Source organism: Pantherophis guttatus, chromosome 15, assembly GCF_059756535.1.
Source record: "Pantherophis guttatus breed Tessera chromosome 15, ASM5975653v1, whole genome shotgun sequence".
Lineage (NCBI taxonomy): Eukaryota > Metazoa > Chordata > Lepidosauria > Squamata > Colubridae > Pantherophis > Pantherophis guttatus.
Window position 1 is genome coordinate 12,014,797 of NC_142077.1, and position 11,354 is coordinate 12,026,150.

The 11,354-nt window shown below is 49.1% G+C and overlaps 1 long non-coding RNA gene across 3 annotated transcripts; it reads right to left on the reverse strand.

Annotated features, from left to right (window-relative positions):
- Positions 1-903: 903 nt before the first annotated feature.
- Positions 904-9,244, reverse strand: LOC148111901 (uncharacterized). 3 transcript variants are annotated; one of them, XR_015729964.1, is made up of 4 exons: positions 8,808-9,244; positions 8,238-8,380; positions 3,613-5,797; positions 904-1,833 (listed from the first exon to the last, which is right to left on the reverse strand). It is a non-coding gene; the product is annotated as an uncharacterized LOC148111901 (long non-coding RNA). The 3 variants fall into 3 exon arrangements; XR_015729963.1 differs by having other exon boundaries at positions 8,702-9,244; XR_015729965.1 differs by having other exon boundaries at positions 5,642-5,797; positions 8,702-9,224.
- Positions 9,245-11,354: the final 2,110 nt, after the last annotated feature.

Consider the following 11,354-nt stretch of genomic DNA (forward strand, 5'->3'; position numbering starts at 1 on the left):
GGCCACTAGGTGGGGCTAGAGCAACAACTGCACAATAGATACATGTTGTGGCATGACAACCTTTATCAATTTGGAGGAGACCCTGAGACCATCTAGCCCAACCCCTCCTCTCTGCAGGAATCCTGGTTAAAGCTTCTCTGACTGATGGCTGCTCCGTCTTTGCATTCAGACAATCCATGAAGAGGAGACTGAACTTCTCTGCTTTATTGGCTCAGCTTTAAAACAACTCATCCTTTTATCATATTTTTTCTCTCATTCAGCTAAAATCTCCTCTTTTGTAACTGAATTCATTTTTCTGTATCTGACACTCTGGAATAACCGTGAGCAGATCTTACAGTCGTGTGTAACGTGTGTCAGTGATTGGAAGAGGGCTGCATCCTCCCTTCTCCAACCGAGAGATTGTGTCAGTTGGAAAAGGGGCTCCCAGACTCCTCCTGATCTTCAGCTCTTCTCCTTGTTCTCTTTCCTCAAGGCTAAGAGCAGCTCCTTTGATCTCTTCTTTGGCTTATTTCTCTTTCCCTGAAGTTCACGTAGATTTTGTGCAAATTCTCCTCCAAGAGTGGTGCCTGCAAGGGGACCTGGTCCTTGAGTTGGGGTCTCCCCCAAACCACAATATTCACTTCCTGAGATTCTTAAGGCTGTAATTGCCTTCTTTCCATGGACATCTCCCTGCTGACTCAGATTCTGTTTCCAGCTAACTACAATTTTGAGATCATTTCCACAAACATAAATATCAAGTTTGGTATCCCTCATCCTTCTTCCAGTCCCTCATTAATGTTCTTATATGAGACTCTATTGTTAGTCAAGTCCTAGTTGCTAAAACTCAGATTTTTTTCTATTGCTTTTTACTCATACATCTTTCTCTGTGTCCTAATCATAAATATTGTCTCTGGAAACTTGATATTCCTCTTATTAAATTTTATTTTATTCAAAAAGGTAAAATACAAGTTTTGGAAAATAAAACTATTACAAAGACAAAACAAAATTAGACAATTTTTTTTAAAAAAATGTGCATTAAAAACATACAAAAACTTGCATATTGTCCCCCCAGTTGAATACAATACAGCAATAATAGTTTCTCCCCCTTGCAAAATAGGCCCACAGTTATAAACTACACATCTATTTGCAACTACTTGACCTGTCATCTATCTGCGGTATATAAAAAACATAGTTAACAGGCAATCCAACAATAAAGTTAAATTTCAAAACTTCAAATTTCAAAACTGTCTATTATCTGCTATTGTATTTAACTCAGAGAAAAATTACAGGAGCTTCTTATCTACCACAGACCATAATCATTACCTCTGATCCATCCAGAATCTGTCCAGGATTAAACATCATTGTTTGATTCTTAATAATAATGCATTTCCTTAAAATTTTAATTAGGATCTTTTCCAAGAACTGCTTTCCATTCCCCAAAGTCACAGGACCTCCTGTAAATTGAAACTCAATGACTCTTAAGATTTGTTTTCCAGTTAAATATGACAAGTCCATTCCCTCAATCTCCCTCAGTTTTCTTGAAAGAATCCATTTCATCAGTCATCCGTTCTGCCCACTTTGAGTCTTCAGGGTCCACGGCCTCTCCAGCCATCTCCAAGCAGCCTGCCTTCAAACCAGACTCCTCCTTCAGGGATGCCAGCAGCAAATTCAGTTCCAGTCCATCCATCCATTCAATCCATCCGATTCAACAATTGTTGATTGCTTCTGATTATCACCTTTAAGTTGATTTAAAACCATTGTTATTTTATCAAACTTTTTAAATGATGTTTCAAATAAGGCTTGTAGAAAAATTGATGACCAATGGCAAATGGTTATCCATCACCTTCAGGTTTCCTAGGAAAGATTTAAAAGGGTTAAAAATTATTTGTGTATCATTTTGGAGACAGTTTTTATCCACTTAGCTATCATACCATCCGCCTCTCAGGTTTCTAATCATACCACAAAATTGTTTGTGAGTCCTTTACTGAAATCCAGTGATATCACCAGTCTTCCCATAATCTATTTAGGAAGTGCAATGATGTGTGAGAATGACTTTTGGGATGAGGGGAAGAGAGGCTGCCTAGGGAAGGATCAGAGAAGAGGGGAGAATCCTGCAGCTGCATAATGGGAGAGAAAGAAACTCAGAAAGGATCCTGGCTAACTTTTCAGGCTGAGAAAAGAGTTGGTGGGAGATTTGTTCTTTTAGATCTGCAAAATGTTGTTAATGTCGCATTAAAATCAAGTAGAATTAGCACATCTGGAGGTGTTTTCCGTCAGGATGACCAGGGATAAGATTAGCTTGACAACTTTCTTCTTGATCAACCCATGCTTTCTGGGAATCAACCTCTTTGTTTTCAAAGAGTTTATGAATCATCTTTTTTTCTCTGTTCATTTTATTTGTCATCTGCTCTAGAATGTTCCCTATAATTGATCAGTTGTGTCACTTATATTTTCTCTATATTTTGTCAGTATATGATTGACAAATTTTTCTCAAACTTTTTCATTTACTTTTGAAGATAATGGCAGTATTTGTGTCCTAATTAAGCATATTTGGAGATTAGACAATTGTAGAAGAAAGATTCAATGTGGGATGAGAAACAAAGTTTTCTGTTTTTCAAATTCTTGGATGTTCCCCATTCTAGTTTCATCCCTTTCTGGAGAGGAATGAATTTTTCAATATTTCCAGCATTAAACTGTACTTGGACCAAAATGGAGAGATAACAGCAGATCTGGGCATTAAAATTTTCTTGGTTCTCCCCAAGGAGGATGTCAGGAGAGAGATTCTGGCGTATTTTGAAAGACAGAGATTTACTATCGACCAAGATGCTCTTTCACAGATAAAGTTGCTCAATAAGGTGGGAGAAATTTTGGTGTCTTTTCTCTGTTTTCCAAAGCCTGAGATCCCATTTCCAGTGGGCAAAGCCAGGATGGTTGGCCTTCCATTGCAGTTGGTGTCATCTAATGGAAGTTCTTCAACAGACAGGACCTACTGTATTTTTTGGAGCACCTTCCCCCCCCCCCCAAAAAGGCTGAAAATTTGGGTGAGTCTTATACTCCGAATGTAGCTTTTTCGAAGTTTTTTTTCCGGCCCTAACGAGGTGCCAGCCAAGTGAAGCGCTCTCCCCCCGTGCTTTGCCTGCTTCTCTCATTGCTGCTTCCTCTCAGCTGTGCCTTAAAAGCTGTTTTTCATCCCCAAGCAAGGAATAAAAAGCCAGCAAACTAATGTGCTGAGCTGACCAGACTAAGGACGCTAGCCAGATGAATACCTGGTAGGAAGATTTCCCACTCCCCCATTTTCCTCCCCAAAAATTAAGCTGCGTCTTATACTCTGAAAAATACAGTAAGTGGAGTAGCTTTGCCATGTTTTATGGAAACCTTTCAAGATCTTACTGGTCAGAGGTTTCTTTCTTTATCACAGTTTAATTTCATATTAAAAAATCTAATGGAATAAAAGTTTCCTAAATATTTTACAGTAAACTTTTTTCAATTCCATCCTTCTTGACTTTGTTAAATAGAAAAGTACTTTATTGTAATGTTTAATTCCAAAAGAAAAAGGGACGAAATAAATGAAGAATCTGCCAGTTGTTTTACCTCCTGCATCTGTTTAGAAGTAGTCAGAGGTTTCATATTTACCTCAGTGAAGACCAGAAGCTATTTGTCTCCATCCATTTCTACCTCCATTTTCCATAGACGGAGAGTCCTAACACCTTTTCTTTGGCATTCCTTTTCTTCTGCTCAGTCTCTGCCTCAGTCCAAATGTGTGGAAAGTTGTCATCCTGGATTTGTCAAGAGGGCTCGAGAAGGAGAGCCAGTTTGCTGCTATGACTGCGTTCCTTGTCCGGAGGGGACCTTCTCCACTCAGGAAGGTGGGTCACACTGGAGGAAAGGAAGGCCTGGTGGAACTGGATCCATCCAGAACCTTTTCATGAAAGTGCAAGTTGAAAGACAGATCGAAGCTCACCTGGGTTTTTTTATTTTTAACATGCACAATTTCTCATCTAAAAGGAAGTAAATCAAAAAGACTTGGAAGGAGGGGCTGGGAAGAGATGGGAGGAGGGGATGGCAGACTGGGCAAGCTTTACTAACAGCAGAGGAAATATCTCTTCTGCTTTTTAGTTTGGATATGTGCTGCTAAGTTCACCTTTCTAGGAACATCTGACTTCTTTGAAACTTGATGAATTGTTTTAGGTCCACCTTCTGAAAGACTTTTCAATCCACTGTATATTGGATCCTCCCCTTGAGGATCACTGAGAAGGTGTCACTGGTCCGTAATCTGGTGCTGTGGATAGTTATGGGGGGAACTCATTACACAAATAATCTTCCAATCATGTACATCAATCAATCAATCAATCAATCAGAATAGAGTAGAAGGAACTTTGGAGGTCTTCTAGTCCAGCCCCCTGTTCAAGCAGGAGACCCTAGACCATTTCAGACAAGTGACTCTTCAGTCTCTTCTTAAAAACCTCCAATGTTGCAGCACCCACAACTTCTGGAGGCCAGCTGTTCCACTGGCTAATTGTTCTCACTGATAGGAAGTTTCTCCTTAATTCCAGGTTGCTTCCAGATGTTACAGGATACTATAGGTATCCTCCAAGTCTAGGATATTAACTTCCATGTGGCAGGACTCAGGATGTTTGCCTAAAAAGATTATATGATTCATTATTAACCTCTAATAATGTAGGTTACTATGAAGATTCTACACATTACACAGGAAATAATTAACATCCTAGGACTTCCCTCAAATTCATATACCTAGCTACATTTTAAAAAAAATATCCCTCTTATGCTCTTTTTAATGAAATAGCTAAGAAATACTTCTTGGAAAATGCCCATGGTAACAGCTGTCATCCAAAAAAGGTATTTCTTGACATGTAAAAAAACCAGTATATTAAAGAAATATTGCTTTTTGGCTTTCTCAGACACACAAAAATGCACCAAGTGTCCAGATGATAAATATCCAAATGTGGACAGAGTCCAATGTATCCCCAGAGTCATAACCTTCCTTTCTTATGAGGAACATCTGGGCATCATCCTGGTCTCTTTTGCCCTATTCTTGTTCTTAATCACAGACCTTGTTTTCATCATCTTCATGAAATACCGAGAAACTCCTCTTGTCAAAGCCAACAACCGGGACCTCTCCTACATCCTCCTGGTCTCCCTCCTGCTTTGTTTCTTGTCTCCTTCTCTCTTCATTGGTCAACCAAGGAAAGCCACCTGCCTTCTCCGACAAACGGTCTTCAGCATCATCTTCTCAGTTGCCATTTCTTCTCTCTTGGCCAAAACCATCACAGTGGTGCTGGCTTTCCTGACCACAAAACCAGGAAACCGAGTGAAGAGATGGTTGGGGAAGAGCTTGGCCAACTCCATCATCCTTTCTTCTTCTGCTGTCCAAATTATCATCTGCTCCATCTGGCTGGGAGTTTCTCCCCCCTTCCCTGACTCTGACCTCCATTCCCAGCCTGGAGAGATCATCCTGCAATGCAACGAAGGGGCCGTTGTCATGTTCTACGTCACCCTCAGCTACATGGGCTTCCTGGCTGCCATCTGCTTCACGGTGGCTTTCCTGGCCAGGAATCTGCCTGGGGCCTTCAACGAAGCCAAGCTGATCACCTTCAGCATGCTGGTCTTCTGCAGTGTCTGGGTGACTTTTGTGCCCACCTACCTGAGCACCAAAGGGAAATCCATGGTGGCTGTGCAGGTCTTCTCCATCCTGGCCTCCAGTGCTGGTCTGCTGGGCTGCATCTTCATCCCCAAGTGCTACATTATCCTTCTGAGGCCAGACCTCAACACAAAGGAGCAGCTCACAGGCAGAACAAATCTAAAAACATGAGATATAACACCATTATGATACTGGAAGAATTGTTAACGGTTTATTTTATTTGAAAGGAGATATTCTTTACATTTAGATAGTATGCAGCAATCAAAGAAAATCATATTTATATGTTTCAGAATGGGAAACTGTTGAATGACTGGAATTCTTGTAGTTTCCTTTCTTTCCAGCTCACTAAATCAGCAACAGCTACTGAATGTGACACTTTATAAAAAATAATTTGGGCCCTTGTTCTTCCTGACAGCATCTAAAAGTGTGCCTGAGAGAGAGAGAGAGCAAGCAGGAAAAGAGGTCAGGAGGAAGCTGTGGGAACCAGCCTGGTTGCCTGATCCTCTCCCTGAGAATGTCAGAATGATGTGAAATGCCATGTTTGACTGGCTCTCAGCTGGGGAAGCAAATCTTCATCACTCTTATATTGTTCTGTCTTGATTTCCTGATTAAAACCTCCGTTGCAGAAAATGTTCAGCAGAACAGCTGTCTGGGATTTCAGTTTGGGGTTTTTATCTTGGTGTATACTTCACACCAAAATAAAAATAAATAAAGTAAATAAAAGAATAAAGTGTATAAAGAAATTTCCACTGTGTTTTTAACTTTCCTCCACCAGAGAAATAAAATAGCAGTTTTCAGGCCCTTTAATTTTCCACTCTACAATTTCTACCTAAAGCAGTTTCTCTGCTTGTCTTGTCTGTGAAGGGCTGGAGAAGATGCCCAGAGAAAGGGGACCTTGAGACTCTCCCCAGGAGGAGTTGAAGGGATCCTGTCTAAAGGCAGCCGCATCACTGACCAGGTCACAAACCTTCAATGCTGCATAATATTCATCCAGGTCCAAGAAGGGGGTGAATGGGGAGGGGACTTCCTGGTTTCTAGGAAGAGGCACCCATGGAAGCTGTTCTGCTCTCCAACCACACAGATTGATGATCAATTGGGAATCAATTTTTATGTTTCAGAATGGCTCCTAATTGCAAATAGGATCCCTTTGAAGCTCAGTCTAAAATCCACAATGAACACTCTGGTTCTCCCACAAGCAGAAGGTAGAGAGACTTATGGCTTCACCCAACATGGAAGTGGTGTTTTCCCCACAATTTCACTTTCCTCCATCAAACCACACAGCTTTGGACACTTGGCCATCTCACACTCTAGGAATCCCCAATTCTGGTCTCCCACATTAATCTGAGAAAACATTTCCAACTTTCACACCCGCAATCAGAAAGCACTAAGGCGGGACTGGAACTCAAGAGCCTCCTGGGGATTGGCCCAAAGTCACGCAGGAAGATTTCATGCCTGTGGGAAGATTAGAACTCAGAGCCTCCTGGACCTTGGCCCAAACTCCCCCAAGTGGCTTTCCTGCCTAAGGCAGAGCTAGAACTCCCAATCTCCCAGTGATTGTCTCAAAGGCGCCCATTTGGATTCTATTCTAAAGCTGCTTTGAAAACTTTAGTGAGGGGAGCAAAGTCCCTCGGCTGCCTTTGCTTCTCTGCACCCTCCCCGGGCGCTCCTGGCCCCCCTTCTCCCCCCCCCAGCACCCAAGGCCCCTCCTGCCCCTGCGCCTCCCTTCTCCCCTCCCCCCTCCCATGAACAGACAGCTGTCACTCAAGCCCCTGTCCTGCAGCGCCACCCCCAGCAGGCAGGAGAGCAGGAGAAGCTCCGGGCGGCCTCTGGGGCTCGGAGCCCCCCCCGGGAAGCCTCCCTCCCCGCAGACTCTGCCAGGCGGGCGGACGGGGGCGGCGGCGGGGGCGTCTCGGGAGGAGAGGAGCTGCCACCGCCGGACTCCGGGCCAGGTTGCAGCCGTCGGGCGGGGAGGGAGGGAGGGGGGGAGGGGGGGTTCGGCTCCGCTCCAGGACAGGCGAGGCAGGAGCAGCAGCAGCAGCTGCACAGGTGGAGGCTCTCGGAAAGGGGGGGGGTCTTCTGGTGGCCGTGGCTGTGAGAGAGAGAGAGAAAATCCCCCCCTTTTTTTACTTGAATTCCGGCAAAGGGGGCTCCCTCTGCCCCTCCCGCCCCCTCAGTCCCTCCTCCGCCCTTCGTCCCACCCGCCCCTCCCACCCCGGCGCTCCTCCTGCCTGGCAGCTGGGAAAGCCCTGGAGGGGCAGCCGAGGCCCTCCCCCCCCAGGACTGAAAAGCCCCCTCCCTGCCCCTGGTTCCTCCCCCCCTTCAGAGCCCTGATCGGAGGAGTTGGTGGTTTGGTGGGACGGTGCAAAGAAAGGTTTCCAGACCTCAGGGGGGGGAGGGGAGGGGGGAAAGGCGGGGGGAGGCTGCAGGGGCACCGCAGGCGGAGGCTCCCCAAAGGACAGCCAGGGGTTCGGGCAGCGGAGGGGCTGCGTGGCTGCGGTGCCCTGTTCCCACTTTCCCCGGGTGCAAGAGGGCGGGGCGGGCAAGGGGCGGCCGCCACGGCTCTGTCTTTGGGCAGGGCGAGGGGGAGGCGGGGAAGCACCTTACTGTCCATCCGTCCATCCGTGTCTGAGACTAGGTTGAGCGTCCGTCTCTCTCTCCGCTAAACCAACAAAGGGAAGGTGGGGTTTCTATTTAGCCTCCTGTCCAACGGCCTCATCCAGGCCCTCCGGGAGGAGGAGGAATCTGCGGGAAACGAGAAGGAAAACAGGGATTGAAAGAGAAGGAGGGAAGGGAGGGGGAGGGGAGGGGAGGGGAGGGGAGGGAACCCCCAATCCCCTTTCCTTGTCTTTGGATGGTTTTCTAAGTACAAACATCCGAACAAGAATCTGCCTGACCTGCTCAAAACTTCCGAGATCAAAGCAATGGGAAGGCCGCTCTCTTCCGAAGGGACCCCCTGCAGCTGTCTGGGCTTCTGGGCATTGCCTGATTTCCCTCCCACCCTCCCTCCCCCTCTTCCCCCTCCCTCCCGTCTTTCCTGTCCACGGACTTTTCCCCCCTCCTCACCTGCCACCAGGTGTCCACAGAGTATTTGTGACGTTCCCTTACGCAGCTCTTACCCAGCAGAGCAAACCCCACCCAGACAGCCAACCTCAAAACCAACCCAAAGTACCCAGGAGCTGTCAATCATCCCCGGCCAGATCGAGGTCCCTGCCACAGTTGAAGAGGAAGGGATCCAGTGGGACGGCCGAGGAAGGGAGGGTCTCCTGGGACTGAAGGGGCCTCTGCAGATCCCCAGAGCCGGAAGGTCTGGACAGGGAGGAACTGGGTCCGCCTCAACTCGAACAAAAGGAGGATTTTTGGGACCCTGAATCTGGGCAGCTGCATCTTTTCTCTCCTCCCCCAAGGCAGAGGAAGCCCCTCCTTCTCCAGATGTTGCTCTCTACAGTTGTGGGAGTGACGAAGGGCCCAGTTGTCTCAATCACCCCTCCCCCCACCTGCAACTTCCTAATAAACCCGACTCTGAGATCGGAGGGGGGGGGGGTTTGGGAGCCCAGCCGCCATTGAAAAAGGCAGAGGGGGAAAGGGGGTTTCTGGCCTTGGGCACAGCTCCCCTTGCCCCTCCCTCCATTCGCTTCTCAGCCAGCAGGGGGCAGGAGGAGCGCAGAGGGCGGGGAAAGGTGGGGGTGGGGGTCGGGGTTGGATGGGTTTCCTCCCAGGCCGGATGCAGGAGGATGCAAGATCGGGGAGGCAAGGGCAGTCTGCGCCTCTTCCCCCAACCCAAAACCCCCTCGGCCTCCGTGGGCAGCGCAGAGCAAGAAAGAGGGTGGGGGGTCCAGAGGCTGAAGCAGGGGATGAGGGATGAAGGGACGGGGAAAGTCCGGTCCAAGGAAGGGAAGGGCTGCAGGGGATGGGACAGCATCGCCCAATGCTTGGGTGGCTCTCACGGAGAAGAGGGATCCATTCATCCTCCGGAGCCCCTGAAGGCAGGAAGAGAAGCAGCGGGTGGAAGCCCAGCGAAGAGAAATGCAACCTAGAAGTCAGGAGAGATTTCCTGGGAGTGAGAACTAAGAATCAGGGGAAGAGTTTGCACCCCGGAAGTTGTGGCTGCTCCATTGAGGGAGGTTTTCAAGAAGAGATTGGACAAGCCTTTCTCTGGAATCCTTTAGCATCTCTGGCTTGAACAGGGGGTTGGTCTTGAGGACCTCCAAGGTCCCTTTCAACTCTGTTTATTCTATTCTGTTCTATTCTATTCTATTCCATTCCATTCCATTCTCCTTTCTTCCTCCTCCTCTTCTATCATATTCTCCAGTGAATAAAGAGATTTTAAGCTTTATTATTAATTCAAGCAAATTAAACCAAAATGCAAAGGCAAAGCCTAAGAAACATACACCGGAAGTAGGATGATACCCAGCCTCCCCCCAAAGTTTCTTACTGAGGACAACCGAAGAGAGGACCCAGCGCCAAGCTCCATCCAGAGGCTCCCAGGTCAACGGCAACTTCGGGGCTTCCATCCCAGGCTGGACTCAGGATCTCCTGCTTGTTTGCAGGGCACCTCAATTGGGGCAGCCCAGCCTGGCTGCATGGAGACCCTGGTTGAGCCCCCTCCCAAATGCCTCCGAGAGAATGAAGAGGAGCTGATGCTTCTGTCCAGGCTCTCAGGGTTCTCTCTTCTCCCACCCCCCAGCTTCAAGTGGAAGCGAAAGAGAAGCAGGTGAGCTGAGAAAGAGCTCTAAACTTCTAAGAGGCAGATTGTGATTTCTCCTCCACGCAAAGGAGATTCTAGAGTCCAGCCTCCCCCACTCGGGCAACGGGGCAAGGCGAGAGGGGAGCCCCGCCATCAGGGCCTCCGCCAGCCGAGCTGAAGGGCGCGAAGGAAGGTGGGGAGGCGCCGAGCAGCCCTTCAGCTCCGCCGTCCCAGGGGCTCCTCCTGCCTCCTCAGCCTGGCCGTCCCTCCGCCTCCCTCCCGCTTCTCCTGGGCCACGGAGCCCGCTCTGGCCGGGGGTGATGGGCGCTCCCGGGGATTCTGCCTTGGTGGTTGAGCTGGACTGGCTGGCTGGGCTGAACTGGTTGAACTGGGAAAGTCTCCGCCTGACCGACTCAAACCAAGGAGAAGCTTCTGGGCATTTATTCATTTCTCTCCCCCCCCCACAACCCCCCCTCCTTTCCTTCCAGGCTCTTTTCCTCCCCCTCAGCTGCCCCAAAGTCTCCGGAGCTCTTCGTGGCGCCTCTCCTTCCGCAGCCCTTCCACAGCGGAGCCCGACCCAGCCGGCCCCAAAGCCCCGGGAGCCTCGCTCAGCCCCGGGAAGCCGGAGGTCCCAGCCCCAGTGGCAGAGAGAGGGACACGGCGGGAGAGCCACGCGGAGGAAGGCAGAGGCTCTGGGACTCTCCGGGGCGGCGGGGGAGCCTGGGGGGGGCGGAGGGGAGGGGAGGGGAGGGGCCAGGAGAGCCGGGGGGGCTTTGGGGACCGTCGGGCAGGGCGAAGGCAAAGGAGGGGCGGCGCTTGTGGGCGGGGGAGCCTCTCCTGCTGCTCCTCCGGGGGAGGGAAGAGGGAGGGGGGGCCTTCCCGGCTCTTGGGCTCCTCCGCAGCGCCCATCCAGGCGAGACCTTCCGCACCCCTGCTTAGCCCCGGAGACGCTCCAGGCGCTGCGGGAGAATCTCCGCGGTTCTTCGGCCCCTTCAACTCTGCAGCCGCCGCTTCCTCCGGCCGCGGCCCCTT